The 8,865-nt window shown below is 35.7% G+C and overlaps 2 long non-coding RNA genes across 2 annotated transcripts; both read right to left on the bottom strand.

Annotated features, from left to right (window-relative positions):
• Positions 1 to 646: 646 nt before the first annotated feature.
• On the bottom strand, positions 647 to 2,700 carry LOC118219430. Its single transcript, XR_004763768.1, has 3 exons — positions 2,656 to 2,700; positions 1,768 to 1,801; positions 647 to 881 (listed from the first exon to the last, which is right to left on the bottom strand). It is a non-coding gene; the product is annotated as an uncharacterized LOC118219430 (long non-coding RNA).
• A 718-nt stretch (positions 2,701 to 3,418) lies between these two features.
• Positions 3,419 to 4,738, bottom strand: LOC118219429. Its single transcript, XR_004763767.1, has 3 exons — positions 4,465 to 4,738; positions 3,949 to 4,009; positions 3,419 to 3,499 (listed from the first exon to the last, which is right to left on the bottom strand). It is a non-coding gene; the product is annotated as an uncharacterized LOC118219429 (long non-coding RNA).
• Positions 4,739 to 8,865: the final 4,127 nt, after the last annotated feature.

The raw sequence follows: 8,865 nt of genomic DNA, 5'->3' as shown, positions 1-8,865 counted from the left end.
CGTTTTTTTTTTTGTTTATTATATAATATATATTAATATATTATAGATATATCGGTCAGGCTCTAGTACATAATCTGCAGAAATGGGTGCTTTTACTTAAGTTTTCACTAAAGCCACTCTGTGATCCCATATTATCTCCAGCTATGGCACACAATGTACTCGGTACACATGTCCATCAGGTTAGACTATACCATTTAAATCAAAGTAGCGGATTTACTGCCTTCTGGGGACTGGAGTAGGGGGGTAGCACAACTTATAGCATCTGGCAATGAAAGAGGCCCAAAGCAAAGTATCAGTTCAGGATAGTCACGTATATGATGATTGTAACCCACCTAAAGGGTCACTTAGCAGTAGGTAAATATTTTCAGGTTAAAGCTAGGTTCGTAAGGAGAGGTTATGAATGAAGAGATGGACACAATGAACAACCGGAGCCAGAAAGTAAGTGCAAAATGGTTAGAACTGTATTAAAGAAAACGTAATGACAATATGTAAAGCTTATCACATTCAAACACATTAATTTGTCTTCATATCAATGTCCTGAGCGTTGTAACTGTATTCACTGTCCATTCAGTTCTGAATGTCTTCTGTTCAGTCTGGTTCAGTTCAATTGGTCAAGTTCAATTTAGTTAGTTTCAAGTCAGTTTTGTTGGTTGGGTGCACCCTTTTTACAAAAAATAAAGTATCAAATAAAATTGTGTAATTTCTCAATCACAATCCTACCACACCAGAGTGGGGTTGGGAGAAACAAGGGGTATCAGGGGGTTCTTCCTCAATGGATGAAGATGAATCAAGTTGATCAAGCTGGTCGGCTCGCCATCTCCCTCGTCAGGGAGAGAATCCTAGGTTCACAGGCTTCTTCTCAGGTATCCAAAAAACCCAGCCTGTATGACAACAACAACTGAATACTTTTCTCAATCTTAGTTTTTTTCTTTAAGGCATCATTGTAACCTCAAAAGTGTAAAAGTGTTACTAATAAACCAAATAGTACACTTTATAAATGTTCAACTGTACAGTTTCATTTTATCAAATATTCTATCACTCTTTAACCATTAATCATGAATTATGAGCAAGGTATTTTCCATGTAACTATAGCAAATAATTTTTTAAACCATGAACTCATATAAATACATGGCAATAAACCTTTAACAATCAAGTAAATCATTAGTTGATTGTAAAATCATTTAAATGCATGTGAACTAACCCTCTTGCACTGTCATGCACAATAGAAGATATGGCTACATCATATACCCAAATGTAGCGCACTTGCTAAGTGCTAGTGCATGGTTTCTAACAGTACTGCATTAGCTAACTTCATTTAAGTGCATAGGCTCAACTAATAGCCACCTTGAACGAGCTATAGCCTACTTAAAATTAACACAAGGTTATTACATGGCACATTCATACACGTTACACAGTTCTATCATACGTGCATGAATGTGCTACTATAAGTGCCATTCACGCTATCAAATAGCAACATTCAACTTTATATGAGAGAAACTCAATAGCTATACATACCACGTGTGGCTAATGCTATTTTCAAGGAAACACGGAGTTAATAACACACGTGTTGCTGCTACAATGGCGATATTTTAGCTAAATTTCAAATTTAAACTCGCTGAAATCCCAAAGGAAGAAACTGAAGTGTGCAAACTGAAAAATATTAAACGCCACGTGTGGCTAATGCTATTTTCAAGGAAACACAGAGTCAATAGCACACGTGTTGCTGCTACAGTTACGATACTTTAGCAAATTTAACATTTAACTTACCAAGATCCCAAGGAAAGAGATTGAAGTGTGCGATCTGGAAAATATTTGGTCCGTGGGTCATTTACGGAGCTACTCTTTAGGTTTACTGCTTAAATTAACGATTATGATTTTTTACTTCTAATCGTCTTTTCTTTCTCCCGTTCTCCCCTCTTGCTGTGCAACAAACAGTCTCAACCAAGTCCCTGGGAGTGGGCGGGGCTAACTATTTCCAGAATGATCTTAAGACATTACTGCCTGTTACAGCCAATAAAAACTAATTAGGGCTGCAAAACAAGTCCTCCTAACAAGTTAGGTAGGGAGCCTCCCTTTTCTTAAAGCTACAGGACTCTTTTAAAACGTTGCTATTTTTCTAACGGGTTACATGATGTTTCGGCTTAAGTGGGTGATTAGGAAAACAATACTGTCGACTCGGCAAATACCTCAATAAGGACTTTCAAGTAGGCCATCTGACTAGTTGCAATGGCAGGAGCACAAACAATTTCAACTTTTTGCCTTAGCAGCAACACAAATTGCCAAACTTCATTTTCAACTGGATTTTAAATTTTGTCCCCAATCAAGAGAGGCAGAAGTCTAAGGAAACACCAATTCTGGACAGCATGTCCACTCAATTTCTCACTTCCTGGATTCATTTCGCATGGCTTATTGCTGGCGTCATCGCCGAGGTACCTGAAGTGATTAAGCTGTCCATTCAGTTCTCTATACGTGAAGAATTTCTGATTGTGACAAAATGACTTAGGTATAGAGCGAAGTCATATGCGACGATACCCTCAAATAAGTCATGGCCCAGACAAGGAGGCAGACCAAGTTGGCACACATGGAAGTGGGTTAATTTGATAAATTTGGAATCAAATCAAATTTAATTCCCAGTGACAGTTTTGATGTACTTACGTTATGCTGCATGCTGTGCTGCACGCTGTCTTTGTATGATGCAATGTTTTCTTTCACCTGTTGTGAAGGGAGGATGTCAAAAATTGAGCATGGCCAACAGTACATAATAGAGCCCGACCGATGCCAGATTTTTGGGTCCGGTGCCAATCCCGATTTTGGAGAGTCCTAGCCCACCGATTACCGATGTTTTGACCGATATTTTGTCAAAAAGTGCAACATTTTCAAATCAATTTGAAAAACTTATATTTTATTAAAGTTTCTATATTTAAGAACATTTAACTTATAAGCAAACAAAAAAATTTTTTTAATAAACACACAAAACTTTTTAGATAAAAAAAGTAAAAGATGATATTAAATTAAATATACATATTAACACTATATTTAAGTGTGTGAAATCAAAATAACTCCACACCTTGCTTTTACTCCTTTCTTTTCCAACATCTATAAAAAAATTTATGTAAAAAATCCTCTCTCTCTCACGGTCAGAGATATCCAATGATACCAGCTTTTCGTCCAACTTATGAAGTAAATGAGACTGACTGATATCATGCACTGCTTGAAAATCCTCAATAATAGACTGTATGACTGATGCTGGCAGTAAAAGTTTTGCCTGCAACTTTAAATAAAAGAAAGCCAAATTGTTCAAGAAAAGGGATTCATCTGCTCTCTCTGGCAGCACCGCTGCTTTGGTCTCCCTCGTTATCATCACTTACGTTACGTCGTCAGTCAAATCCCCCTCCAACACTGAAACATCCTCAACTTGTTTCATTGGTTGCCGTTAGTCTCGTCTCTGTTCCTACTGTTACATGGCCCAGAAGACTGGATACTGTACAAGACTTGTGTACTGTGGAAAAAATTAGAAATAAAGGAAGAGACGACTGGAAAACGTTCTCCCACACTGACGAAATGACAAGAAACGGCCCTGCCCTCTCCGATATGAGAGTTTAAACTGGATAAATCATTGCATCTAACATTGCAAAATTCTACATGACAAGATACACACTCGATTGCAGTTACCTGTGCTCTCCTCTTATCTTTATGCTCTCGATATACATGACATTCCAACTGCGTCATGTTTCTGAACGAACGGGAGCAATCAAAAAAGGCGCATTTAAACAACGCGGTTGGAAGACTCGCATGTACTTTCATATGCCTAACAAACGCATACTTCGTTAAGCATTGGTGACCACAATACTGACATGTAAACATGCTTTCATACTAAGCTATCGCTGGCGAATGATTGGCCGTTATGATACTAACTAGTTTGATGAATTCGAAACGCACGTAGCCTACCTGCACAATCCGGCGACACTCTAGCCAGCTGCAACAAAAAATACTCAAAGTACAGGGTTGCCTTGGAAAAGAACAAGAAAATTTATGTGAAATACAGATCAACGTATTCTGTTGGAAATCAAAAACGAACAAATTGTGATATAATTACTTTTAAATTCGCGTAGCCTATTAGGTGTGACACTCGAAACTTGGCATTGCTTTGTTAGCAAATTCTCTGTCGCCACTACTAACCAACGGCTTCCCAATATCCATAGCAATTTCCAGTTAATTACTGAAAATTCAAACGGTGTTATGCAGTTAAGAGCAAAACGCCCACAATGCTGTTCTGTCTTAAGAAATGTGCCGTATATCAATAAAACAGCAGATTACTGTAGGAATTTCCCTGTAATTTCACATCAATTTCATGCCGTGTACCAACAATGACAATGAGTTTGCTTTTATATTTATTGATTTTTATAGATTTAATCAGCTGGACGTGAAATGTTCTTCTGCGGGCGTTCGGGCATATTATCTTACCGTTGTCAAGCAAAACTCTGCTTCGTAGTTCTAATTGGACCGTCCTTATGCAGACACTCTGGTTTGTAGTTCTAGTCGCACCATTGTTAAGCAAACATCACTGGTCGTAAGTTCTATGAAAACAATGATTTTATCAAGAAAAAATAGTTCATTCCCGTTTCATACCATGCAATTTTTGTGTTCAATAATAGATGTTACAGGTTGAGTGTATTCTGACCACTAGGAGGCACTGTATTACTTTCCCGAGAGTAGTTGGAAGACTACCCTAGTAAGGATGTGATGGGGGGAAAGTGTGTTGACCAGGAGAGATTGGGTTAAGATGCATACAGTCCTGGGCTGCGTTTCCCAGAGTCTCCTTAGCGCTACGTGCGTCGTAAGGTATCCCTTAAGCTCATCCTTTAGCTCTCGAGCTGTTTCCCAGCGTCTCCTTAACTAAGGTATACCTTAGTTATGGGACAGGTATACCTTAGACGTAGCGTTAAGGGACAGCTTACGAGTGCCCCAGACCCCCCTTTTAAAGGTATACCTTAACTAAGGTATAGGCTATATATTATATATATATATATGATATATATATATATATAGCCTATATATATATATATAACCTATATATATATATATATATATAGCCTCATATATATATAATATAGCCTATATATATATATATATATATATGATATATATATATATCATATATATATATGTATATAGCCTATATATAGGATATATATATAGCCTAATATATATATATATAGGCTATATATATATGATATATATGAATATATATATATGATATTATATATCATATATATATATATATATATATATATATAGCGCCTATATAAAGGATATATATATGTGACGGTCCGGGTAGGGGGGACCCAAACGCAGAGGGAAAAAAACACAAACTCAAAAGGGAAAATTAACAAAGACTTTACTAACACAAGGTGAACAAACAAGGAACAGACAAGGCCACAAAGGGCTAAAACACAAACTCAAAAACAATCTAATGAAACAGAAAACAGGAACTCAAAAACACAGACAGGGCAGAACACGGGAAGGCAGAGCACAAGGGAAGGTCAAAAACACAAGTCAGGAACAAAATACAGGCAGGTGAAACACAAACTCAAAAAATAATCTAATGAAACAGAAAACAACAAGAACTCAAAAACACAGCCGGGGCAGAACACGGGAAGGCAGAGCACAAGGGAAAAAGCAGGTACATACAGTCGGAAACAAACACAAGCAGGCAGGAACATGTATGTCAGGTAACAAACACAAGGAACCAGCACCCGAGTCAAGGGAACAGAGAACTTAAATAGACAGGGGGGTGACAAGACACAGGTGAACTCAAAAAACAATCAAACCAGAAGGAGGGGATAACAAGACACAGGTGGGAACAATGATGGGATAACGAGACAACCAATAATACAATTAACAGGGGGGAACAGGACACAAAACAGAAGTGCCGCCATCTGGCGGCCCAACAGGGAAAACGCAGACAGGAACACCGGAACATGACATATATATATATAGCCTATATATATATATATATATAGCCAATATATGTATATATTTATATATATCCTATATATAGGCTATATATATATATATATATCATATAATATATATGATATATATATATAGGCTATATATATATATATATATCATATATATAGGCTATATATAGGCTATATGCCTACATATATATATAGCCTATATATATATATATATTAATATTATATATATATATATATATATATATATATATCTAGGCTATATATATAGGCTATATATATATATATGCTATATATATATATATCTAGGCTATATATATAGGCTATATATATTATATATATAGCCTATATATATATATATATATAGCCTATATATAGGATATATATATATATATAGCCTATATATAGGATATATATATATATATATATAGGATATATATAGTCTATATGCCTATATATATATATATATATATATATATATATATAAAGCATTAGCCTATATATAATATATATATCATATATATAGGCTATAATATATATATATATATCCTATATATATATATATATATATATAGGCTATATATCATATATATAGGCTATATATTAGTCTATATGCCTATATATATATATATAGGCTATATATATAGTCTATATGCCTATATATATATATATATAATATATATAGCCTATATATATATATATACATATATATATATATATAAAGCATTAGCCTATATATATATATATATATATATCATATATAGGCTATATATATATATATATATCTATATATATATATATATATATATATATAGGCTAATATATATATATATATATATATATAGCCTATATATATACCTTAGTTAAGGTATACCTTTAAAAGGGGGGTCTGGGGCATCTCGTAAGCTGTCCCTTAACGCTACGCTCCGCGGTTTCAGCCTTATTACGCCAAAATTTTGCTTTTCAAATCGACAGTTGTACTACAGTGCGCATCTAGTAGCACATCTGCATGCGAAAATTACATAGATAGTTTAATATTAACTTTTTACGAAAATTAATTTTCCAATCAACGTTTCTGTGCATAGCACGTCGTGAGAATGTTGTCGTTTCACCTGTCTATTCCCATAATGATGGCAATTAAGTATAGGGCCTATCCAGAATAGTAATCCAATTTGTGAAAATAAAAATAAGTTTTTTTAAATTTATACGTAGTGGCGCTAACTTAGGATATGGCTTTTCTGACTGCATACCCTGTAGAAATTAATTCGTTTGTGTGTGAGTCAATGATCACACTGACTTGGAACAAACCGCCGGTTTATTAAGAATATAAAACCTGTGTGTGCAAAAACAACGTTGAGTGAGTCTACTTGCACGACCGAACTAGAACACGTTGATTGGCTGGCCATAAACACACACACAGGTTCAGTGGCTCATAATGGACAAACACAACGAAATGATCTACATGCCCTTCCTTTAGCTCACATCTCCTATATAAAACAAAATAGCACTGGGTAAATATCAACATTACGGAACATTTTTCTTGCCATGTTGTTTTAAACGATTTTCGGTAAACAACCCAATAATGATATTCTTGGTTAAACTTAAGATTATCCAACAGCAAATTAAGGTGGCTGAACAAATCACTTTAACAGGTAGACCTATTCATAAGGCACCCGGTATATAATTCATCATGATCAATTTCCACAGACGCGCTTTTGCCTTTCATCTACGATCATTTTTGCATTGCAGAGATAAGTTCGCGGGAATCAGTGCAGTGCAGTGATATGCTGCTACAGTTGCCTATATATTGTGTGACAAAAACAAATTAACATTAGACCTTTGTTTCAATAAGAACAAAATAATTCACCCATATGTAGCCTATATCCTTTCCCTGGGCTTCCACGAAGTCCCAGACTATGGCTTATATGTCCCGATTGACGCTTTTTATTTATCCATTGTAGCCTATATGTACGTATTTATGGAAACTATCACAAGGTTTCATCTTAACGGACTCTTAAAGAGATTAGCAGATGATCTCTAGTAGGCATAGCTTCCTCTTCTGCAATATTAGGTTGATGTAAAATGATTATGACAACACGTGTAATATTAAAACGTCATTCACAAGCCTTTACAAGTGAGACAATCGATTCGCTTGGCATCGATTGATAAACTTTTCAGCACCAAAGTGAAGGCCAGCTCCAACTTACGATGTATCTTTAAGTTGTCCCTTAAAAGTTGCCTTAAGGGTATAGTCTGGGAAACACTCGTAAAAAAAGCGGTTTCCCTTAAGAAGGTATACCTTAAGACCCTTCGTAAAACGTTAAGGTACATCGAAACTCGGAAACGCAGCCCTGCTCTTGAGTAGCCTAAAGCTAATTCTGATGCTCCTTGCTTGCCACAAAAGCCTCCTGATTCTGCAACCCAACAACATAATTTAATAAAAACACCATATGTAAACCATATGACAGTCAAATTCATCTGCCTAGCACTGTCACCCTTTTAAAACGGTGTGTTCGTAGACATAGCGTCTTTCTAAAACGGATTTTGAATGCAGCTAGCTTAATGAATAATGAGGCCTTTTAAATGCCTGGGGCAAATAAAAGAGGCGATTGGGCTCCACAGTTAACGAAGAAGCACCTGCGTGGGCACCGGAATGCGCTTCCGCAGTTCGTTAGGCGAATAGCGATCTCATAAATCTGAATTCCCGACACAGAAATAATTCACCAATTCTTCTATAACGAACGCTGTGGCACTGGATACAATTTAAACAAAATAATTGATAGAATACTAACCTGTAATCGGCAGCAGTTGTGTGCGTCACCCGTTTTAAATACAGAGTATAATGCTATTAGCGATCTCATAAATTCAAATTCCCGAGACAGAT

This window comes from Anguilla anguilla, unplaced genomic scaffold, assembly GCF_013347855.1.
Source record: "Anguilla anguilla isolate fAngAng1 unplaced genomic scaffold, fAngAng1.pri scaffold_174_arrow_ctg1, whole genome shotgun sequence".
Taxonomy (NCBI): domain Eukaryota; kingdom Metazoa; phylum Chordata; class Actinopteri; order Anguilliformes; family Anguillidae; genus Anguilla; species Anguilla anguilla.
This window is presented reverse-complemented; position numbering and strand designations above follow the sequence as displayed.